We start from the raw sequence: 26,432 nt of genomic DNA on the forward strand, positions 1-26,432 counted from the left end.
GTTCGTATCCAGCTCAGTCCAGTGGTATTTGAAGGTGCTAAAATATACCAGCTTCGTGTCAGTAAATTTTCCGTTCATTAAAAAATCTCCTGTGGGACAAAACTGTGAAACGTTAATGCTCCAAAAATTCAAAAAAGATATTAGAGGGACGGGACGCTGACCAACTACAACTCCAGTATCTGCAGGCAATCTGATTGGGTAGCAGTCATCCTTGCAGGTCAAGGTCCTAATAAGATATTGTACTGCGGGTTTGTTTCTTATTACTCGTATTATTCACTCATTCAATTTTCCTATTGTTGTGCGACGATTCCCTATCATTTGTCCGAAGCTTCCTACCTAAAGTTCATATTCTTAACAGCCATTTTTCCTGATATTCAAATATCCAAATTTATTTAACCGAAAAAACACATATTTCCCAATGGTGGTTTTATAAGATTATAACTATATTAGTATAAAAAGAAGAAGAAACTTCAGGCGGGCTGAGTGGCTCAGACGGTTGAGGCGCTGGCTTTCTGGCCCCAACTTGGCAGGTTCGATGCTGGCTCAGTCCGGTTGTATTTAAGGTGCTCTAACACGTCAGCCTCGTGCCGTTATATTCACTGGCACATAGAAGAACTTCTCTGGGGAAAAATTCCCGGCACTTATCTGTCTACAAAATTTACAAAATAAGACGATGGAACTTGAAATAAATAGCATTGTCTCTTTCACCTTTCCTATGCGAAATCCTTTTGTTAACTTTTATTCACCTCCTACCCTGACGGAATGAGGTTTTTTCGAAGCTTAAGGAGCCTGATTTTGTTCTTATTCCTGTACCGTGAGTCAGTTGCTGGAGACTGCCGACATAATCGCTTGAAATCGCGCCAATAGGATAACTCGTTTGCAATAAAAATCAATGGCGAAGTAGCTATGATTCGTTGTCCATTTTTATTCTACTCACCAGCCTGAATGACATGTTATAAAAATACCTGCACTGGGTAGCTGTAGCCATAAGTCTTCTTCTCCTTCTTCTTCTTCTTCTAATAATAATAATAATAATAATAATAATAATAATAATAATAATAATGTGCATGAGTCTCAAAGAAGAAGTCATTCAACTGCTGAAAAGATAACGCAGGCTACTACGGAACATGTTGGGCAAGAGGTGGGTTGACGGGCAGGTTCGACTAAAATCCAATACAGAAGAATATAGCAAGATGGAACCGATAACAACAACAACAACAACAACAACAACAACAACTAGAAAGAGAATATTGTTGTTTTATGGGCACATCTTCCGTAAGAATAATGTCCGGCTCACAAAGAATATCTGGAATTTTGTAAAACCAAAGTAATCGAAGTTGAGATAGTTCCAAGTGTGTGAGGAAGATCTGAGAGATACGGGCATTGCGGAGGATAAAATCAGTGACAAGGTTAGTTCAGAATGATGGTGGAAAGCTATCAGGGTGTTATGGTGGTGTCAGAACCTAGAAGACTGAAAGGCTCTGTACCAGAGGAGTGGAAGAAAGCGCTGATCGATGGGCTCAATAGATACTGGCAGGACGTCAAAGCCGGCAGACGAACAAGACACATACACTGAAAATGAGATTGGTTGTTAACACATTTAATCCCATTTCCCAGCCCAGCGGTTTTTAGATGCCAATCTGACTCGCTAAGTAACATGTAACACACGGATTCAACTTCGTATCATTTCTCTACTATAAAACCTAAAAATCTGAAAATGTGTACACACCTTGATAAAATGATCTAGTACGATTTTTTTACTTGCCATGACTATTCCTCATCGCTCAGCACCACTTGAATTCCAACCGCGCACTTCAAAAACCTCCTCGGTATTGACACCGTGGTTATTTAGATCACACATCCCACATTGCGGAAAATTACTCCAAGCTGTAGTAAAATGTTAATTTGCCCACTATCTACCAGCAAACTGAAAATACGTGTACGTGATATAATGTACATTTGAACGTAAAACGTTCGTGCGAATTCAAATCCGACTAAGGTCGGATATATTTTACACACGTGAAACCTAATCCGATCATGGTCGCATATAGGAGTGAATGTGTTAATACGCAGTCCATAGAGGCTCAGTTCGAAAAATAAAATAATAATACATTAAATTCGTACTTATTGGCATCAAAATTAGTTTTCAACCCCTTGATTGAATTGGATTTGGGCCGTTTCGGCGGGTTATTCTTCTTTCATGTTATAGGATTCCAAACAATGTATTTTTTCCATCATTATCTTAATTTAATTTCTTTGGGATTTGATTCTTTGCGGAAATGAGATTCTCAGTTTTGGATGTGAACTCATTTTTTCATTCTCATGTATCCGTAGTTATTGGCATCAAAAGCGATTTTCGGAAGATAGTAGGTTCGAGCCCCACTGTCGGCAGCCCTGAAGATGGTTTCCCATTTTCACACCAGGCAAATGCTGGGGCTGTACCGTAATTAAGGCCACGGCCGCTTCCTTCCCACTCCTAGCCCTTTCCTGTCCCATCGTCGCCGTAAGACCTATCTGTGTCGGTGCGACTTAAAGCAACTAAAAAAAGTGACTTTCGTTGCCTTTGTTCAACGTGGATTTGGGCCGTTTAGGCGGGTCATTCTTCTTTCATATTATGGGATTCTTAACATCGTATTTTTTTCCATCATTATCTCAATTTAATTTCGTTTGGATTTGAGTCTTTTCAGAAATAAGATTTTCAATTTTGGATGTGAACTCACTCTTTCATTTTCTAAGTCCAATGATATTTTTCCGTGTAGTAGAGAAAATTTACGAGTACGTTTTTTCTGTATAACTTTGAAGTTATCTTTATCAAGACGAGTTTATAACTGGAGTGTAGGATGGAAAATTCTAAGTTCCCATACATGGAATTAGATATTTTTCACCATTTTCCATTCGGAATTGCTAGGCGGGCAATAATTCCATAGTGGAAATTTGTCTCCCGTATGCAGTTATCAGACTGTGCCTCTTATAATGGGCTTCTGATAAGTTCATCGGCATACACCCCAGCGTCAGTGGGTAGGGTCTGTCACATCCCACTCTGATGAGTCTAGTGTCAGACCTAAAACGAATCGCTGGTTAATAGAGCAAACGCCTGAAAAGCCTTACATCTGATCTGGAGTGTAGGATGACAATTGTCTCCAGGAAGCCTCACTTGTCCGATCATTCGTGTAGGTGATTGGTCGAAGTCCCGGTCAGGTTTAATTAAAGCTCCCATAATCTATTTGCGGAATCGCGTGAGAGCTGGAGGAAGGCGGATCCCTTGAGCGCTCCGCCCGGCTCTCGTGTTGTACGAACACACAGCTCACTGCACCGAGCGGGCGGGTCGTACCTGTCACGTGCACGCTTCATGACTTGTAAATACAAACAGGACATGTCGCGTTCGTACATCTACACTTCTTAAACGCCACCTAACCCGTCTATGCATTTACTGGCTTTTATGTAATTTTATTCAATATAATATGAGATGGGGATCACACTGCAGGTAGAGGAAATGGAAACTCTGAGATTAGCCAATGATATTGTTATTTTATCTTCTTCTTCTTCTTCTTCTTCTTCTTCTTCTTCTTCTTCTTACTCTGTCGCTTTTACCACATCTGCGCGAGTGCGAGCTCTGTAGGACGTGTGTATTTGGCCCAATTATACGTCAGGATGCCCTTCCTGATGCCAACCATAAATGGAGGGATGTAATCAATATTGCGTGTTTATGTTGTGGTTGGTAGAGTGGTGTGTTTCATGAATATGAAGAGGAGAGTCCCCGAGCCAAACGTTATTAAAATCCCCTACCCGGCCGGGAATCAAATTCGGAACCCTCTGATAGGAAGGCCTCAACGTTGACCATTTAGCGAAGGAGTCAGATGACCTTATTATTTTATCTAAGTCTGCAAAAGATCTGGAGAAATTATTGAATGAAATGGCGTATGGCTTTTAGTGCCAGGAGTGTCCGAGGACAAGTTCAGCACACCAGATGCAGGTCTTTTGATTTGACACCCCTAGGCGACCAGCGCGTCGTGATGAGGATGAAGTGATAATGAGAACGACACATACACCCAGCCCCCGTGCCAGCGAAATTAACCAATTATGGTTAGAATTCCCAACCCTGCTGGGAATTGAACCCGGGACCCCTGTGACCAAACACCATCACGCTAACCATATAGCCATGGAGCCGGACGAGAAATTGTTGAAAGGTATGGACAGAGTCTTCGGGAAGGAGTTTCCAGTCGGTGACTGGGTCACGAATGGAATGAATGAAGCCCCATCTTGCGGCGAGGATAGGAATTGCGCCGGCTGCCGAGGCCTGTTGCACTCCTCTGGGACAATGATTATTGAATGACTGGCAGATGAAATGAAATGATAGTGGAGAGTGTTGCTGGAATGAAAGATAATAGGGAAATCGGGAGTAGCCGGAGAAAAACCTGTCTCGCCTCCGCTTTGTCCAGCACAAATCTCAAATGGATTGACAGGGATTTGAACCACGGAACCCAGCGGTGAGAGGCCGACGCGCTGCCACCTGAGCCACAGAGGCTTCAGAAAGGAGTACAAGATGAAAATAAATAAGTCCAAGATAAAAGTAATGGAGTGCAGTCGAACGAAGTTAATTAACGCAGAAAATATTAGATTAGGGAATCAAGTGTTAAAGGGTGTAGATGCGTATTGTCACTTGGGTAGTAAAATAACTAACAATGGAGGAAGTAAGGAGGACATAAAATGCAGACTAGCACAAGCAAGGAAGCGGTTTCTTAAGAAAAAGAACTTTTCTCCCTTCGAACATTGATATAGGAATTAGAAATATGTTTTTGAAGAGCGTGGCATTGCGTGGGAGTGGACAATGGACGATAACTAGCTCAGAAATAAAGAGAATAGACAACATTGAAATGTGGTGTTCCAGGAGAATCCCCATGGTGAGGTTGGTAGATCGAATCAGGGAAAAAAGACATAATGAATCGAATTGGTGAGAGGAGAGTTATTTGACGAAATTTGACAAGAAGAAGAGATAGAGTGACAGGACACATCTTAAGACACCCAGGACTTAATCAGTTGGTTTTTGAGGGAAGTGTAAGTGTTATGAACGGTAGGGGTAGTCCAATATATGAATATGACAAACAGATTTTTTTTTTTGGAAGTTGCTTTACGTCGCACCGACACAGACAGGTCTTATGGCGACGATGGGACAGGAAGGAGCTAGGTGTGGGAAGGAAGCAGCCGTGGTCTTAATTAGGTACATCCCCAGCATTTGCCTGGTGTGAAAATGGGAAACCACGGAAAACCATTCTCTGGGCTGCCGACAGTGGGGTTCGAACCCACTATCTCACGAATACTGAATACTGGTCACAATTAAGCGACTGCAGCTATCGAGCTGTTAACAAACAGATTAGAGAAGTAGTAGGATATGGTAGTTACGTAGACATGAGAAGATTAGCACAGGTTAGGGTGGCATGGAGGCTGCATCAAACCAGTCTATGGACTGATGACTGAAACAACAACAACAACAACAACAACAACAACATGGGAAAGATATTATGGTTCAATATTCAGCGTAATGGCTTACGATTCATAAGAAAATATGGCATTGCAAACTAGATTCACTGATTATTTGTCATTCATAATAATTTTCCAAATCCCGGTCACACCATGTGAGATTTGTGCTGGACAAAGCGGAGGCGGGACAGGTTTATCTCCGGGTACTCCGGTTTTCCCTGTCATCATTCATTCCAGCAACACTCTCCATTCTCATTTCATAGCATCTATCAGTCATTAACAAATCACTTTGGGAGTGGCGACCTCATCGTACTAATAGCCTATATCTGCTTCATTCATTCCATCCCTGACCCGGTCAATGACTGGAAAACAGGTTGTAGGTTTTCATTTTCAATAATTTTCCACATCATTCTAAAGTCATGTTTTAAGTCCTAATCATTGGTTATTTTTTAATTTATTATTTCATTTTGATTCATTTCATAACATCAGGGGACGAAGAACTAAATATTAGGCTCTTTTCAACAACAAGCATTATCATCATCATCATCATCACCTCATCGATCCTGGCTCAGTCCGGTGTAATTTTAAGGTGTTCATTTTCGCTAGTTCCATATCGGTAGATTTATCGGCGCAGAAAAGAAATGTTATGGGGCAAAATTTCGGCACCACAGAGTCTGCAAAAACCATCAAAGTTGTAAACAAGACATAAAATCAATGATAATGTTATTCATTTTAGTCCAAAATTATACCAGTATTGCATCTATCACGATAGGAAAAAATGAACGTTGGAAAAAACTCTGGTGTAGATAACCTCGATGTTTGGCTTCTCAAAGGTAGCATTCATTGTACTGTCAATAATTCCTACTCCTCGAAAATGATCAAAAACCACTGTCAACGTATGAGTGTGATTTTAACTAGATGAAGTACTAATAGGAATGGTGTCATCGCTGTATATATGTGACAACGCTAAATTCAACACAAACAGTTCGAAGAATCACATAGTTAACCAATAATGGGGTAGAAATTGTATGGTTTCTTCCCTTGGTACAGATCTTTGTCCGCACTGACTGGATTTCAATGTAGAAACAGTCACAGGAATTCCCTTAACCATCTGCAGCACGTGAGTTCAGATACTTTCTTCTCGAGGACTGTTCATTTCCTTCACGTATTCCTGGATGTCTTCTACGTCCAGATAAAATAACTGTTCCATTCAGAAATATAATCATGAAATCCTATGTGATTGTATACATTCGCATTAAAAACAGATCAATAAATACTCCAAAAAATGTGAAGTTTTGTATAACTTCCAAAAATAATTATTGTAATGTTGATGTAGACTTTTACACTTGATGATTATTTTTATGAGAATCATTGTCATCAGCCAGACGAATTTCTTGGTAGTAGAATACCACCCAACTATCTGATGATATTCAGTAAATGTACCTTGTATATTATCAACAATAAAGGTGAAATTGTCGAGCCTTGTGGGACCCCTGTGTAACTTATTTGAACCGTAAATTCATTCTTATGTATCCGGATTAAGTCTTTTGTGTATCACAAATGTCACGCATTTGCCTATCATATATTTGCACGTTTCATTCGTACTGACCAGGTGTACAGAACTGTATAATCGTGACAACTAGTTAATGGCCCGAGATAAGGAAGGCGTAGTGCGGGCAGTATGAGCAGAATGCTAAGGAGAACGGTCGGCATGTGATGTGTAGTCGTATGAGGTATCAGGTGTTGGCGAGAAGTTTGACGTGCTTCAAGCTGTGACCGGCCGCGCCAATAACACGGACTAATTGTTGTAGGGATATAATCCACATCTGGTGGTGAGCTTTATGGCTCATCACGAGCAAGATAATGCCACACGCATGTCTCTCTTCATCCCCCACCCCTCTCTTTGCTTATTGGATCGCTTACATATTGTGTAGTGAACACGGAACTTCCCTCTGTCCAACTGATAGATCGAGTTTTGTTATTCCTGTTTTAGCAGAGTAGAGGATATACAGAACACATCATAGTTCTATATTGTTATTAATAAAGCCCAGATTTTCATGCGGTAATAGGTTAGATTGCAAACTAATTTGGTTATTAGGAAATGCTGGCCACCCGCTGTTCCATAATGTAGAAAGAGTAACATAAATTATAGGGGTTCTGATAGGCCATACCCCTAATGTTTATGCAAACCCCATAGCATAGTCGTTGTGAAGGTAGATAATACTTGCTTCTCGCTTCAGTAAGTTTGCATTCTAACCTATTAGTGCATACAATTCCGGGCTCTAGTTATTAATATTCATTCGATTAGGCCATCTTTGGACCAAATGAAACAGTTTTCTCCATCTAGTCTTCCCAGAAAAGTCATCCATTTTTCGGTGTTGTTTTTTCTTTCTTCCGTCCGTTTGCTGCCTTACTTGTTCCTGGCTTTCTCCAGAAATTTTTCGTCAAATATTGATTTCATGTTGATATCTTTATTAGCCTGCCTTCCATGAAATTTTAAAAGAAATGTATGCATAGTGGGGTAAATACGGGTGACAGTTTTCATACGTCTATCAGCTTGAAAACGAAAGCGTTAAATACAATAAAATGTTGTTATTGTTCCCGGCGAAATCCACTTTTTATTAAATAATTTTACAGTTGTTTGGAATTATGTCCCCCTTTCTATTCTTGCTTTATATTGACTTCTAAATGAGTCAGTCTCCCTATATACTCTTAATAGATGACGGTCTTCCAATGTGTCTCCACAGCATAAACTACGAATTTCATCATGTCTAAACCCCCGATTTTTATACAAACAATTTTGGTGATTAGGAAGTGTCAACTAGCCCGTTCTTCCGTGATGTATTGAGAGTAACAAATCTTAGGGGTTCTGATGGGCCGAACCCCTACTGCTTATGCAAAACTCATAGCATAACCGTTTTGCTGAGTAGAGTATACTTGTTACTCTCTTCAGTAAGTTTATAGTCTAACCTTTTACTGCATAAACTTCAGGGCTGTAGTCCACGTTTCTCTCTTTGACCATTATCCTTATACTGTATATCTTCTTAATCACAACCCTAGAGGTCTTACATTTCTGTTCGTATGCCTTAATTTTTGGATAATTTCGTAGAATTCCAATAATGCTCCCTTGGTCTAACATTCTTTCACATTAATTATTACTTGATTACTCCGCTTTTGATTTTCACTCTGAATCTCTTCATCCTAACAGTCTGCCATTCCTATTCTGTCTAGCATTCTTTTTTTACTTGCATTAGCCAATAATCATCTTTTAAATATTTCATCTTATGTTGGTACGCTGAATTCAATATTTCCCTCCCATTCCCTCGTCTTAGCCAATACTCTTTCTAGCCAAATCTTCGTGTATACTTGTACAAGTAAGTGTCTATATTTGTTATATTCCACCTAGCAAACTATTGAAAACATGTAAAGGACAAAAGTTATTTAAAAAACCACTAGCGAAAATATGCACTGTTTCAGGTTTGTGGCGCACATTGTAATAGTTACAGACTTATAAAAAGGTTCAAGCAGAATGTTACAATTGCTAATTGACACTCTTAAGCAATGGAAATGGAAAGTGACTAAAAAAAAAAAAGAAAACAAAGGTAGGCCTAATCATGTCCGACCCCGCGGTGTATGTGGCAACGCATCCGCCTGTCACCCGACGGCCCCGGGTTCAATTCCCGGCCGGGTCAGGGGGTTTTTAATTGTAATTATTATCTCTGGCCTGGGGACTGGGTGTTTGTGACGTCCGTAATGTTCCTCTCCTCACACACAACATTCCACACTACCGCCATTCCAATTACACGCAGGTTCATACAATATGGTGCCAGTAGGGGTAAAAGATCCACATGGGTCGACGCCCCGAACAAATAGCATTAAATATTTAAAAAAGGGCCTAATCATTGTCCGGAACAATATAAGAAAAATCGAAGCCTATATCGACTCGTGTCGGATTTATTCTAGAACTGAAATGAAAGTGAAATGGCGTATGGCATTTAGTGCCGCGAGATCCCAGGACGGGTTCGGCTCGCCAGATGCAGGTCTTTTGATTTCACTCCCGTAGGCGACCTGCGCGTCGTGATGAGGATGAAATGATGATGAAGACAACACATACACCCAGCCCCCTTGCCAAGGAAATTAACCAATGATGGTTAAAATTCCCGAACCTGCCGGGAATCGAACCCGAGACCCCTGTGACCAAAGGCCAGCACGCTAACCATTTAGCCATGGAGCCGTACATTCTAGAACTGAGATATTTGGACCGAAGTTTGAAAACGCCGTGTGTAAAACTGCTCAATGGCAAAAAATAGGGAAGCTGACTTGTACTACCCTCCAGCGACAAGTGAGCAAATCGCATATATCTGGGTAGCGAGAATTCAGTGTCCAATTCTAGTTGACCATTGACAGTGATGAAAGAGTGGAGACTTTATTTATTTGCCTACAACGACATATTATACCAATATACAATATAATTTAAACACTGAAACTTTAGTTATAAAATAAAATAAAAAGGTTTGGAAACAACAGGTCAATGGAAATGGGACGATTTTACAATGAACAATAATTACATTCTTGTCATTTTTTGTTGCAACAATGAAGAGTTCTACTCTTCTTCAGTGATACAACCAATCAAGCAGATGTGTTGTGCCAGGAAGACAGCATAGTAGGGGTAAAGTTCAAGTAGACGGTGACGTAAGACACGCATACGGGTGTCGCCAAAGGAGCGCCTGCTATTTCCTGTGCGTACCTGCTGCCAACTGAGAGAGGTCATTGAGGGTCATTGTGATTTTGTGTAGATGAAATCAAGTTCCTGCTGTCTTCAGCCTTGGCAGATAACTGAGTGACATTTGGATAAGGTTATTGAGATAAGAGCGACTTACTTACAGTAAGATTTGTCCTGCTCTGTTTTTTTATTGTTACAATTTGTTTTACGTCGCACCGACACAGATAGGTCTTATGGCGACGATGGGATAGGGAAGGGCTAGTAGTGGGCAGGAAATGGCCGTCGCCTTAAGGCACAGTCCCAGCATTTGCCTGGTGTGAAAATGGAAAACCACGGAAAAATATCTTCAGGACTGCCGACGGTGGGGTTCGAACCCACTATCTCCAGAATTCTGGATACTGACCCGGTGTCCTGCTCTGTAAAATATACGGTTTCCTTGAAGTGTTTTTAAGTAAGAGATAAGTGAAACAAATCTCATTTAAGTGAATATTCAGTGTAAAATGCTTCAGAAACTTTTCTCAGTTCTTTCTTGACCAATGGGGCTTTCATGTCCCATTCTGAGGAAATCTCCCAGCCAGAGACCTATGGTTCCTAACATACCCCAGCTTAAAAAAGCAATAGTTGTCTGTTTGTTTCTTATTGATGTAGGACTGGAAAATAGAGGGTGTCACACGCATATGTCTACATTCAGTCGAGAAATAAGTAACGTCTGCAGCCTGAAGAAGATTGAATGTAGGTTTTATTCTATTTGTAAGACGTGTTCTAGTTATTTATGCAACAATGACAAGAAATTCTGCTGTGTAATGTTATTGGCATAAGCTAAATTTGGACCAGTAGTTACATTCTGTAGTATAGTAGCTAGTGTGATTAGCTGCCACCCCCGCTTTGATTCCCGTCTCTGCCATGAAATTTGAAAAGTGGTACGAGAACTAGAACGGGGTCCACTCAGTCTCGGGAGGTCAACTGAGCAGTGGGGATTCGACTCTCACATCAGCCATCCTCGTAGGGATTTTCCGTGGTATCTCTATTTTTTTCCCCAGACAAATGCCGGAATGGTACCTAACTTGAAGCTACAGCAACTTTCTTCCATCTTTCTTCCCTATCCCTTCCAGTCTTCCCCCCCCCCACAACGCCCCTGTTCAGCATAGCCGGTGAGGTCGCCTGGGCGAGGTACTGGTCCTCCCTCTCAGATATATCCCCGACCAAATGCCTCACTCTCCAGAGCACTGCCCTTGAGGCGGTAGAGGTGGGAACCCTTGCAAAGTCCGAGGGGAAAAACCAGCTCTGGTTTGGATGGGTTGTGTGGGTAAAACATACTATCCCAAAAACAAATGTACATTAAATGTGTTCGATCTCGAAATCCATTTGGAATAGAGCACATATCCATTAGAAATGTTTTGCTTCAAATGATCTTTCCTGTCTTATACCTAAATATTGATTATTCCTCGTGGGACGCTCTGTAACCCTCTTGCGGACTAAACACACATCCCTCTGTGGGAGAGGGGCGCTGTTGAAGAATACACCCACGGTATCCCCTGTCTGTCATGTGAGGCAACTAAAATGGGCGACCAAGGGATGGTTGCATTAGAAAAGGGCCTCTCAGGGTGCATACACCAGTGCAATGCGTGGTGCACTGTGCAAAAGACGACTTCGCTTTGTTGACCAGAGTGCAGACCCCCACTCCTTGATTTGGAGCAATAGCGCTGTCTTTGTCTTCCCCCACTCCTGTTTCGCTCGCTCCATCTGTCTTCCTCACTTGCTCCGTAGCGCTCCAAGTCCGAGCCGAGTTGATCCGAACTTAGCCGACTCACCCGAGACGACGCGCTGGTCTGGTCCGCGCCGAGTGGGACCGATGCACTGTGCACAGGACCTCTGCGCCTCAGTTTGCACCCGTGAGATTTTGAACGTTTGAGAGGCCCTGTATTAGAACCACGAAACTCCTTGTGATTAATGCCACCGCGTGGGGAACACCATGGGTCGCTTTTACTTGCGCGTAGTACCACTATGTTATTTACCAAATAGGTTTGTGATTACTAGCGATAGAGTACGTTTCCGGCTTCTACAGTACCTGTGATTAGTACCCACTATATGAGCGACACCATGGGTGAGCCACACCATGGTTCAGGCTTGCCTATGATTCGTACCCACTATATGAGGAACACCGCGGGATAGCGCGAGTCCCTGTGGTTAGTACACGTATGTGATGAACACCATAGTTTTGCGTTGCCTGTAAATGGCGCTGCAATGTGCGAAACACCATAGGTCTGTACTACATGTGCGAATTTCATTACCTATTAGTAGTATCATACAGTGTGGAATACCGCGAGTCTACGCTATTTTTGATTAGTACCGCAACATGACAAATACCATGGTTCTACTTTCCTAGCGATAAGTACCATTATGAAGGGTCGATGACTTGGATTTTGGACCCGTATCGACTACAAGCCTCATCGATTCAGTATCGTTCTATAGAATCAGACCCTTGGTCACAGTAATACTGTTGTTTTACGCCAGCTTCTGTGCATGTGAGGCATAGCAGGTCGGATACAGTGGTTGTTTTAAATTCATATCCATCCATTAATTCTTCATCATCACGTTTTGAATTATAGTCATTGGAGGATTTTGGACTTATAATTTTTCATTTCGTCTCATTTTGCACCATTAGGAGCCGATGACCTAGATGTTAGCCCCTTTTAAACAACAAGCATCATCAACACTCTGTATATTCCCGTTCCTGAAAATTATGCGGATAAACACCGTCCTAGTTCTATTAATCAGCGTGTAGGACAACTTGTTGCAATTTGTAGAGGTTGACAGGCTTCGCTAACAGGTGTCGTCCATCACTACATACTTTGTATTCCACAGCCGTGCGGTGTAACGCTACTACTACTACTACTACTATATGAACAGTGTCCACCTACACGCGGCCCTGTTTATATGTGACGATGATGGTGTGATGGCTACAACTTCACCTCATTATGACGTCACTTGTCTGACGACCGCATTCCTACCTCATGTGAGTCATTGCTCTTCATTAATGGTTCCCCATTACTCCTCCGTGAACTTTCATACGTATCAGCTTCCTGTTTATCAAAGTTACGAACATACTTTCCTACACACTAAATTACTAACTGAACTAAACTACCTCGTCAGTGTAAAAAATTATTCACTTAATGTCCTTATGTCTATACAACTTCTGCAACTCACAATGGGAGGTTACCAAGTGGTTTTCTAAAACAGTGTTCAAATTTTGAGGATTTTCCATTCATTAAAAAATAGTCCACCTCTGTTCGAGCGTTGTTGCCAATATGCCTTGTTTTGTTCCAAATTTAACGTTTAAAATCTACACAAACTTTTGTGGTCTTATTCCTAGAGGTATTTCCAAATTGAACACCTGCCGCCAAAAACGTTGTAACCCTATTTTATAGAATGCTGGATATCCGTGCATAAACGATGTATGCGTCAGAGTGAGGCATGTAGGAAGTTATGTTGGCAAACTTGAACGTTAAGTGCCTTTTTTCTTTCTTCTTAATCTGCTTACACTCCAGGGTTGGTTTTTCCCTCGGACTCAGCGAGGGATCCCACCTCTACCGCCTCAAGGGCAGTGTCCTGGAGCTTCAGACTCTGGGTCGGGCGATACAATAGCGGAGGATGACCAGTACCTCGCCCAGGCGGTCTCACCTGCTATGCTGAACAGGTGCCTTATGGGAGGATGGGAAGATTGGAAGGGATATACAAGGAAGAGGGAAGGAAGCGGCCGTGGACTTAAGTTAGGACCATCCCGCCATTTGCCTGCAGGAGAAATGGTAAACCACAGAAAACCACATCGAGGGTGGCTGAGGAGGAAATTGAACCCACCTCTACTCAGTTGAACTCCTGAGGTTGAGTGGACCCCGTTCCAGCCCTCGTTCAATTTTTCAAATTTCGTGGCAGAGCCGGGAATCGAACCCGGACCTCCGGGGGTGGCAGCTAATCACATTAACCACTACATCACAGAGGTGGACTCCCTTTTTTCTTTTGTTTAAATTTCGCCACGGGTCGTGGGGGTGCAGAAACGTTGTATCAATGAACAAAGTTGCAGCTTCAGCCGTTTTTGCCGGCAGGTATTCAGTTGTCTTCGTGCCGTAGTCGCTAGCGCACTGACGTTATGAACTGAAGGTTTTGATTTCGAATCCGACTTACAAATGCATCCCTTGTTTTATTTTATTATTCAATCTGTGCTGTGGTCTCTTTTGATTTAGAGCTATTTGTAATATTTTAATTCATTATTCGTTTTTGACGCTTGAACGAGCCGTAAGTTTTATTCGTTAGTCAAGTTCAAGCGATTCATTTTCAGAGGAACAGTGAAAATGTGACAAATATTGTAAATAACAACAACACCAAATAATAAAGTATTTTACATAATCTAAAGAATTTAATATTGTACCAAAACATAAAATTTAAATAAACGAAAAAGAAAGAAAAAGGAATAACATATCAAGATCGGATTCGAACTCGGGAGATCCAATTCCCAATGCCAATATTCTAGCGACTACGCCACGGAGACAAGTCGCAAAAAGCCATGGAGCCGAACATTTGCCTGGTGTGAAAATTGGGAAAGCAACGGAAAACCCTCGCCAGGGCTGCCGCCAGTGGGGATCGGAACCACTGTCTCCCGAATACAAACCGACGGCTAAGTGACTCAAACCCCGCAACTACACGCTCCATACCATCCATTTTTGAAGCACCCTATGTATCGATCTCCTATTAAAGCAATCACCCTATGGGTGAGGTGGTAGAATAATACCCACGGTATCTTCTGCCTGTCGTAAGAGCTGGCTAAAAAGGGCCCCAATGTATTTTAATTTTGGAGTGCGGGTCGGCGACCACGGGGTCCTTAGCTGAGGTCTCATACTGATTCCACTTACGTGTGCCAGGCTGCTCTCTTTCATCTATCCTATCAGACCTCCCTACTTCAACAATTTTTCTTCACTAGTTGCTTTACTTCGCATCGACACAGCTAGTTCTTACGGTGATGATGGGTTAGGAGAGGGTCTTCGCGTTATGGTTCAGCCCCAGCATTTGCATGGTGTGAAAATGGGAAATCACGGAAAGCCATCTTCAGGGCTGCCGACAGTGGAGTTCGAAACTACTACTCACAGTACGGCCAGCTCTCTCGGTGGTTAACTCTTGTTGTTTACGATCCCGACAGTATTACGGGTGCAGCGCTAGGGAGTCTTTAATTTTCACGCCGTTTGAAGCCCTTGCCTTGCCGATACCTTCAATTTTTGAAGTGTCGGTCCCCTTCAATTTTCCCCTTGATTAGTGTTAGTATAGGATGATTGCTCAGTTGTGCTTCCTCTCAAAACAATAATCACTACCACCACCACTCTTAAAGCAATAACTGCAACCATTATTCAACTTATAAATCTCATTTTTCTCCCATATTTTCATCAACTCAAATAAGGTTAGGTTAAAATAAGAATCTCACCTTCCAATACTTATTTGTTTTCCACTGTTAGTCAACTGAAGATGTAAGGCAGAGTCTCTCAAACGCCCAAAATCTCACGCGTGCAAACAGCGGCGCAGAATTCCTGTGCACTGTGCATCGGTTCCACTCGGCTGGGCTCGAACCAAGGCTTTGTCTCTGGGCTACTCGGCTAACCTCGGCTCAACTCCTCTCAATTCGGCTCGGATTTGGAGCGCTACGGAGCAAGTGACGAAGAGGGAGACAGGGGGAGCGAGCGAGACAGGCGTGGGGAAACAGAGAGACAGCGCTATTGCTCCAAATCGAGGAGTGGGGGTCTGCACTCTGGTCAACCAAGCGAAGTCGTCTTTTGCACCGTGCACAGTGCATGCACCCTGAGAGGCCCTGATGTAAGGGAAGAAGTAAACATAGCGAAACCGGTCGGGAGACTCCCTTCAACGTCTTTAAAATTTATAACAAAACCTTAACCTCAACTTCGGTTATTCTTAAAAAGTTTCCCCCGGTCGTCGTGTTTTAAACTTTACCTTTTAAAATTTTAGGTCTATCCTAAAGATATTTAAAGTACATATTTCTCCAGCATACGGATTTTATCGCCAGCTTGAACATTGAGTTTTGAGTGTTTTGGTTCAACATGAAAGAACTTTTTATATGATCATAAGTATCATTATCATAAGATTTTTTATTTCATTTGTGCCGATTTTGTACCCTTTTCTAGCTGAATATGTTCCGCATTAGGAACGAAACTATTACTTTTTGAATAATGTAACGATATTTTAAGCCGGAGTATGTTTTATAATTACATAGGCTCGCAGTAAAAAACAAACAAATAAGTATTGGAAAGTGGCATTCTTCCTTCAACGTAACCTTGGTGGCAACCATGATATTAAAAATATTATCCGATGTGATTGGACAATATATCCTATTCTTCCTGAGCTGGTGGTACAGACGGTTGAGGCGCTGGCCTTCTGAACCCAGTTTGGTAGGTGCGATCCTGGCTAAGTCCGGTGGTATTTGAAAGTGTTCAAATACGTCAGCCCCGTATAAAAAACCAAACCAAAGCCCATGGCACTACAGCCCTTGAAGGGCCTTGGCCTACCAAGCGACCGCTGCTCAGCCCGAAGGCCTGCAGGTTACGAGGTGTCGTGTAGTCAGGACGACGAATCCTCTCGGCCGTTATTCTTGGCTTTCTAGACCGGGGCCGCTATCTCACCGTCAGATAGCTCCTCAATTCTAATCACGTAAGCTGAGTGGACCTCGAACCAGCCCTCAGGTCCAGGTAAAAATCCCTGACCTGGCCGGGAATCGAACCCGGGGCCTCCGTGTAAGAGGCAGGCACGCTACCCCTACACCATGGGGCCGGCGTCAGCCCCGTATAGGCACGTAAAAGGACTCCTGCGACAAATTTTCGACACCTCTTCGTCTTCGAAAATCTTCAAAAGTAGTTAGTAGGATGTAAAAACAATAACATTATTATTATATCCTGTTCTTATACGTGTTGAAAACTTGAGAACCGTCGTTAGTTTTCAAAGTGTCTTAATTCTCGCGCTTTACAGCTCGTTATGCCAGAACAGCCGAGGTGTAACGTTGTTTATGGTGTCACAAACTTCCCGTTATGGCCGTTCCCACGAGCTGTTAAGTTTATACGCTCCGAGAGTTTGAGTGACCACTGATACACTGGCTCCCTCTAATGCTCACTTAATTGATCATGATCTCACCACACACGGTAGAGATCACCTCCAGTAATCCCACGGATTGTACTGGTACACTCTCGTAGCTAACGCTGTAGAACACCACCGCGCAGGAAACAAAGTACACGTATACTCGGTTGATATTCTCTGTACTGTTACTGAATACAATTAATAAATCCGTACAATTTCGTCTATGACATCCAAAAAGTACTCCCTGAAGATTCCTTTAGAAATTGATAAGGGAGTAATATTCCTTTTTCATTGGGAGAAAGGAAATGTCTCAGTCTGTAATAAGAGAGCTATTTCATGTAAACAATGGACATAAGCAATTAAAATGTACTGTAATGGCATCGCAATTTGAAATTTTCCTGCAGGGAGACTTAATACATCCCGCCGCAGAAGATGTGACGAGTTCGAAACCTTAAAACCTAGTCCGAACGAGCGCTGTTTATACTCTGGGCTACGACAGCTGCTGTATGAGAGGCGCGCGCATTTTGTTTGACCTTGCACGACCTGGCAAGCATGAGTCGCCAGTCTGCATCCCAGCTGTTAGCATGATGAGACAGTTACCAATTCAACGCCGTATTTTCGTATATAAAAGTTTTGGTTTCATCTTGATGGTCAGACATAACTCTCGCAATTTGTGTGCAGTCAATCCTGATGTTGTATATGAAGTCCCTCATTATGATAGGAAGATGTGCTCTTAGTGCAAGTTCAGTAATTGGGCATATTGTTTTCGAGACAGTAAATGCATAGAGTGGGCTTAATTCACTCTCTGAATGGTGCTCCACATGGCGTCTTAAGCCTAATCCTGCCAAGTGTTCCTCTATTTCGATCACGCTTCGTAAATCCCCTATTCTCAGTAAATACTCTCTCCTCGATAACCCGTTCCCAACTCTAACAGAACAAAATGACTTAGGAGTGATGTTTGACAGTAAATTGTTATTTGTCCCCCATATACAAAAGATAACCGCGCGAGCAATGTCACTTCTCGGTTTGTTGTATAGATTTTCTGACATCACCGATATCCGCGCCCTCCGAGCCTACTATGTATCTTGCATCCTACCGATTATTGAATTCGCGTCTCCCATTTGGTCTACCTCTTCACCCACTAATCTGAATCATATTGACCGCGTGCAGTCATTCTTCTGTGCCATTGTTAGAGCCAGAGTATCTGATTGTCGAAACTTGAGCAGTAATCAGATACTAGACAAGTTAAACCTTCACCCGTTATCTAGTCGCAGGAATGTAGCCGACCTTAGATTCCTATATAACGCTGTTAACGGTTTATTTCGTTCTCCTGAACCTGCATCCTTCTTTTCCTTACATGTTCCAACTCGCAAAACCAGGATTACTCCGCCCCTTCATATTCCGTATTCCCGCCTCTCTCTCGTTCAAAGAAGTTTATTTATCCGCATACCAACCCTCCTTAACTCTTTATCTTCTGACAGGAACTTGGACGTTTTTTCTTCGTATGCCTCCTTTAATCGATTCTTCCTTAACTTAACCTAGTTCATTTTCTTCATTCCTTTTTTCTCTTCTCATTGCTGTCCTCTCTTTTGTACACAATATAATAATTATTTATTTTTTACTGTACTATACAATTACTTAAGTGTTATATCTGTATTTATCTTACTGTGCCTAGCTGTAAGTTCTTCTCTTCGTTTTACGTCCAACAATTTTTCTCGTTGTTTCTTTAGCCTTTATTTTTTGTTTTTATATGTTGTGTCTCTAATTTTGTTAGTTTTTAATTTTTTCCTCTATTTTTATCATTAGATGTTTTTTCGTCATTATTCTTCCACTTTTCTTTATGCTTGCCTTGTGCTACTCTATTGTAAATATGTATTTCATTGCGGAACTCTGTAATTCGGTTTCTCGCTGTTTTGGTTTCCCAAATAAATAAATGAATAAATAAATAAATAAATAAATTTGACGCCGTTTCTCCATCAGTTCAACAAGATTCAGCCCCTGCTCGTACAGCAGAAGATTTCCTCCTTACAATCTCGGAAGTGTTTGCAGACAGAGTGCTGGTCTATTTCCCCCTCGTTCTCCAGATCTAACAATTGTGTGGTTTTTCACTTGTTGGGTAAACTGAAAGAAACAGTGTATCGAACAAATCCTCACGCATTGGAGGAACTGAAAGTAAACAATACGAATGAAATCAGAAACATTACAGTGGCAGAACTCACTGGCGTGAGGAAGGAAGGAAGATACTTCCAGCATCTTCTATGAGGTAAGATATCATAAGTTCGCATACAGGTGTAAAGCAGGGCGGGCGCGCTCAACGTAAGCTCGGCTGAGGCAGCTGCCGCAGCGCACAGTACAAACACCGTGCATTCGGTCTGAATTTATAAGAAAGACCCTGTAGATTACGCACAGTGAATACTAATAATAATAATAATAAAAATAATAATAATAATAATAATAATAATAATATAATGTTGTTTTACGTCCCACTAACTACTTTTAAGGTCTTCGGAGACGCCGAGGTGCCGGAATTTAGTCCCGCAGGAGTTCTTTTACGTGCCAGTAAATCTACCGACACGAGGCTGTCGTATTTGAGCACCTTCAAATACCACCGGACTGAGCCAGGATCGAACCTGCCAAGTTGGGGTTAGAAGGCCAGCGCCTTAACCGTCTGAGCCACTCAGCCCGGCACAGTGAATACTAAAAGCGTCCGTAAACAACAACACTTGGAGGTCTGTGCAGTAGTAGGATGTCTTTCAACAAATTGATCCACAAGACGAGCTGATGTTGTACTTGTTCGGTCGAAAGGTGATTGATACCGCTATAAGATACGAGGAAAATGAACAGCAGCCTCGATTACTGTGTGAGGACAAAAAAGGCTATATATGAACCATGCAATGGGGATCTCGGAAAGAAGTATGAGATTAAAAATGGGAAGTCATTGGGCTTAAGAATTGTCGCTAGAGGGACAATTACAAAGGAGACTCTCAACTTCCTGAGAAAAATAATCCTTGACACCACCGTCCAGTCTGTGCTCAAATATCTCATTGGAGATTGTTAGACAGCATTTCTACCCCATGACCTGGTGTACCATGTACTGGATTTCTTTTTCTAATAAAATAGGAGAGAGAAAATCTGCCTGATGGTTGACAATTTTAGTTTTGAGTTTTAACTTAAGCCCAGCCTACATCCAAACATCAGATAAAAGAAATATTATTTATATCCACTGATCAGGATTGCAATCATTCAGATTCCCTAATAGGGGTGGGTATCTGGTGGATTATCTCCCTCTCTCTATCTCTCTATATACAATTGTCTGCCTGCCTTCCAAACGTTTGTACACAAACATTTTAAGATAGAATTGTCACAAACTATAATATGCTTTATATCAGCACAAAAATGTATTAAGCGAAATTGTTTTCCAAAAAATCGCGTAATCCCTTGAAATGAGATGTGCCAATTTATGCTCCGTCACATCAAAATTACGTGAACAATAGAGCTGAGATTTGGTATAGATACATTTTGTATATTCAGTTCAAACGCAGGCTTATTCCAGTTTTCGAGTACTTAAGAGTTCCAGATATATTGGCCATTAACAGGTAGGTATTTTCAAAACTTGGAGATGCTTCATCAACTAAAAAAGTGAAACGTATTTCGTTAATAATGGCTTAAACATTAGAGCTTGCTCGCCAACAGTGGGGTACTAGGAAAAGTCATTAAATCAGCAACTATCCGCCCGTGAAAAATTAGCACGTTTGGCTAGTCTTTATTCTATTCTTTTGAAGTACAACTTCAGGCAGAGTGTTAAGGCATCTACATGTTATAGAATACTGAAAACGTACTAAAACAAGAGACCGTATCGCTACAGAAAATATTGGTAAAATACCCGTAAAAGCATGCAAGATTAAAATAGTAAATCCTGAATACTTACGTATACGAAGTTATTGAAGCAGTATTTATGATAGGTTTATTCATTATGTTTACTTGGTAAATAAGTAGCTCTTCTGAGCGACTGCTTGTTGTTTCGTTGCGTATTAGGGACATACAGCAAACCTTAGTCGGGCTCCAGTCGTAACACTTGTGGTTAGCAAGTTAAAATGGGTAGGAAAGAAATCGCGTATACCGGTACGTACTTTGAATATCACCGAGCATCAAACACATCCGGATGCACAACACACAACTGTTTGCATGATCCCTGCTCTAGATGTAGTGCGCAAGGAGATTCACTGATTTTCGTGCTGTATTGCGTTTTCTCAAGTGACATGTGTAGCTCTAATAATCAGATTATTATTTTATTTTATTATTTACAGCGTTATGCCCGATAGAGCTAACTTAGCTGATGGTGATTTTTCTTCTCTCAAACTCTCTTCATCTGGGCACTGAAAAATTTCCTCTGTTCATCAGTTCATGATTTATTGGTCCTGGTATTCATTTTCTCAGCAAAATTATGGTTGCTGACTGCATTTTTTACTATAGTCGATGTTAAATAATTTCCTGTGCGATACTAGTTTTCTTTTTCTATTTCACTAAGCCAGCTGTTATCAACTTTCATTGAGATTGGGATTTATTTTGGAGAGCCTATCATTGTTCATTCTGAAAATGTGGCCATATAACTTTATCACCTTTTCCTGATAGTGTCGATGATATTTGCAGAATGCTGATAAAGCTCCCGAGACTTTCGTCTCATCCTGATTCTCTTTGACTAGAGCAGACCAAGGATTTTTCTCAATATTTTCCTCTGTTTCTCTATGTCTTTAGTAAGATTATTATTATTATCATATTTACACGTTCTTTGCACGGGAATTGGTAATATATTTCAAGATTCCTTCGTGAATTTATACGAAGTTACATGCCTGTATTCAAACGTTGAATATGGCATGTTAAAACAGATATTCTTTTACGAAAACACGTGGCAGCAACGTGAAGTACGATAAAGCTGAACAAAGTGGAGACAGAATGGGATAGATCACAGAGTATATTGAACGATACAGCCCTGGTCCGAAGTTGAGCGTAATTCTCCCCATTTCTCAGTTTCATATCGTTGTTAATCTGAAACCGGCAGTGGCGTTTTGGCTGAAGACTCATGAAACAAATCGTTGTCGATAACCTCTCTTATTATCTGTTCTATCTAAAAGAGTAAAATGGCTCTTTAGTTAAACCATTTAACCCAACATGAAACAACATGGCAGCCTGTGAAACAGTCCATTAATGATAACTTCCTTGCTATCTTCCTATCGAAAAGGTGCACATGAGAAAAACATTTTTAGAAATTGATTTCCATTAAGGCTGGTAGTTCTCCATTAAGGTTGATCATGTATATTTTGTAAAATCACTGTTTCGACTTCCTATAAACCCCCAAACCAATACGGGATTTAGAAATAATATAGACCCTAATACTCACCCAAGGACAGATAAAAAGTTTGGTAGAAATATATAGAGTGGTTTCCCAGTTATAAGAACTCAATAAACGGACGAACAAACAAATCGAACTTAGACTGAAAATATCCGCTAACGATACCTCCCTTATTAAGCCTCGTATCAAAATGATGCACATGAGAAAAAAAAAACTTTTAGAAAGTGATTTCCATTAAGTTTCGTTGTGTATATTTTGTGAGAATGCAAAATCGGGGGTGTTTTTTTTTTCTTGCTAGTTGCTTTACGTCGCACCGACACAGATAGGTCTTATGGCCACGATGAGACAGCAAAGGCCTGGGTATGAGAAGGAAGCGACCAAGGCCTTAATTAAGGTACAGCCCCAGCATTTGCCTGGTGTGAAAATGGGAAACCACGGTAAACAATCTTCAGGACTGCCGACAGTGGGATTCGAACCCACTATCTCCCGGATGCAAGCTCACAGCTGCTCACCCCTAACCGCACGTCCAACTTGCTCGCTAAAATCACTGTTTTGGTTTCGTATAAACCTCCCAGTCAGTTCAGGGGCTTAGAAACAAGATTGGCCCTGAAACCTACCCAAGAACAGGTGGATTCTAAGTATGAAGTGTGGTAGAAAAATATCAAGTAGTTTCCAAGTTATAAAAACTCAGACACCAAAGCTAAAATATATACAGATGGTCATTATTTCACCTGAAACGGACAACTAAATGAAAATTTCGCCAAAATAATCAATGTACAGACTCACGGTCGTTACGATTTCATTTATATACATTATATTTTTGTTATGATCATCATCATCATCATCATCATCATCATCTTGACAATTCATCCAAAAGAGCTGTATTAACGGCGTGCTTCCACAAGAATGTCACGTTTCCTTTCTCGTTTATGCTGGCGAATTTTTCGAGGTATTTCTTGGTGTTATTGTTACCGTAATGAAATCTTTATTTGTTTCCGTTCTGAAAGAGTTTGGCTCGAAGTGTGCGAGGTGTGAGAAGGCTGCTAGAACATGATCATTTAACAACACACTTAGTGAAGGCTGTTTTGGTTATTGTCTCTATCCTGAGGCACGCAGGTGTCAGGTGACTCAGCAAGTAATTTCGTTCGCGGTGGCTGCCTCCGTGACCTTGAAAGAGCTTCTGGTTGTTCTAGTGACCGCAAAGGATATCTTCCCAGCATCCTAACATCTCGGGTCAAGCATGAATGAGTGCGGCGGGCTCTCAACAGGTGGGAAAGGTTGGTAAGTGAGAAAGAAGCCCACTGACAACATTCCACCGACGAGCTCAAAGGAGATCCTGCAGAAACCGCCCCGCATCGTTATGGTGATGGTGATGATAATGATGGTGATGCCTTGTGGCCTCTGGAGAGGCCTGGTGCAGGTCTATACGGCCTGCGTGTCTGTAATTAATTGTAATGCTGAAGACAGTACAAAAACCCAGCCCCCGAGGAGTCGGACCAATGAAGGTTAAAATCCCGACCCAGCCGGGAATCGAACACGAGACCTCTTGAACCAAACGCCATCAGGCTGAACATTTATCCATGGAGCTGGACATTAATAATAATAATAATAATTATTATTATTATTATTGTTATTATATTATTATTAATATTATTAATATATATAATATAATAATTAATTATTAATATTAATATTATCATAATATTATATAATAATTATATTATTATTATTATTATTATTATTATTATTATTATTATTATTATTATTATTATTATTATTATTTGTTCCAGTTCTTAAATAATTTCACTGTACTATTGTGTTTGGCTCGAAGTGTGCGAAGTGTAAGAAGGCTGCTAGAACATGATCGGACTGTTATGCCTTTCAGCGTTCAGTCTGCAAGCCTCTATCTGTAAGTAGCACTGTGGCCTCATTTAGTTCTATACCTCTTATCGTAGTCTTGGTCTCCCTCTATTTTTCTTACCCTCCAGAACAGAGTCCATTATTATTTCTATTCTCCTCCATTCGCCTCACATTACCCCACCACCAAAGCATGTATTTACGTACAGCTTCATAATTCAAGTTTATTCCTAACTTAGCCTTTATCTCCTCATTCCGAGTACCCTCCTGCCATTGTTCCCACCTGTTTGTACTAGCAATAATTCTCGCTACTTTCATGTCGGTTATTTCTAAATTTGAAATAAGATATCCCGAGTCCCCACAGTTTTCATTCCCGTAAAGCGAAGTAGGTCTGAAACAGATCGATGTAAAAATAGTTTAGTCCGGGAGCTGACTTCCTTCTTCCCACTGCATTAGCTTTACTGCACATTGATTCAGTCTCGCTTACTACACTGCCATCCTGGGATAATACAGATCCTAAATATTTGAAATGATCTACCTGTTCCAGCTTTGTATCCCCACCCTGTTTTTCATAGCTCTTAGGTTTCATACCTATTGTCATCTCTTTAATCTTGGAAAGGCTAGTTTTCATATCATACTCATTGCACCAATTTTCAACTTCCGGGCTTTCAGCACTGTCTTCCCTTAATACCAAGTCGTCCGCGTAAGCTAAACTGCTTACTACATGTCCACATAATAATAATAATAATAATAATAATAATAATAATAATAATATATAATAAAAGAGTTTATTAAAAACAGCTTTGGCAAATCCATCCGTTCAGTTTTGTTCTATTCTCTCCGGAACTACCTGCCGGTGAATCATGAGCCATTGATAGATCTTTAAGTTGAACCAACTGTGAGTAATCATAAAAATAAATCATTGAATGATCACTCCAATAATTTCAGGCGAAGGTTTACCCTAACTCGCAATACATTCTGTATTTAGCAGGTTGCTAAACGACTATCACTTTCATAAATATTCTGATATATGTGATTTTCATCCTTAGTAATGCCATTGCATGTTTGATTACTACCTGTCAAGCCAGAGAGTATACACTTCCTCTAATAATAACATTCTGTACTATATATTCTTAGATTCTCTGACCTTCCCCAGCTTCTAAATATACTCAACAGATGGCAGAACTTTCCTAATAACTTATATGATACTAATAAAAAATATAGACGTACGCACAGACGAGAAGTTATCAAGTCGACCAGCCTTATTTATGACCATTAATAAAGCGCGGTCAATTGTATGCTGCACTATCTCGGGCGAGATCGTTTGAAAATATTAAGATCCAGAGACGCCCGAATGGTCGAAGCACAGTGCATGCTGTATAGAAATAAGTGCTATAAACTACATTAGAATGAAACAGCTACTGTGTACCGGTAAATGTTCATAAAACTATTAGAAAGAGCAGGCCAAACCATATTTCTACGGCAGGCATATCAAGACGAGTAATCTGACCTATTTATAACGAACGCTGCGGAATAGCCCGGGTCCTCCAATAATAATAATAATAATAATAATAATAATAATAATAATAATAATAATAATAATAATTGTACCGGGCGGTACACCTCCACGCCGCTAGTTCAAATATTGCGCCAGTTGAAACTCCTCTACAGGAGAAAGCCTGAATTGTAACAAACTGTATTAACTCAACAGTTTCTCCGAAAATAGCTCTGTGTGCATTTTGATGTGTTTTTGTTTGTATTGGATCAAGAAGTGTGGACGTTCTCTACCAGATGTCTCTACTAAAAACTATGATTACGCACTCTGGTGCGAAGGAATGAACTTTCTTGAAGAAATTTAGTATTCATAAGTTTTGTTTTACTATATTTTGTTCTGTTATC

Source organism: Anabrus simplex, chromosome 13 (genome assembly GCF_040414725.1).
Source record: "Anabrus simplex isolate iqAnaSimp1 chromosome 13, ASM4041472v1, whole genome shotgun sequence".
Lineage (NCBI taxonomy): Eukaryota > Metazoa > Arthropoda > Insecta > Orthoptera > Tettigoniidae > Anabrus > Anabrus simplex.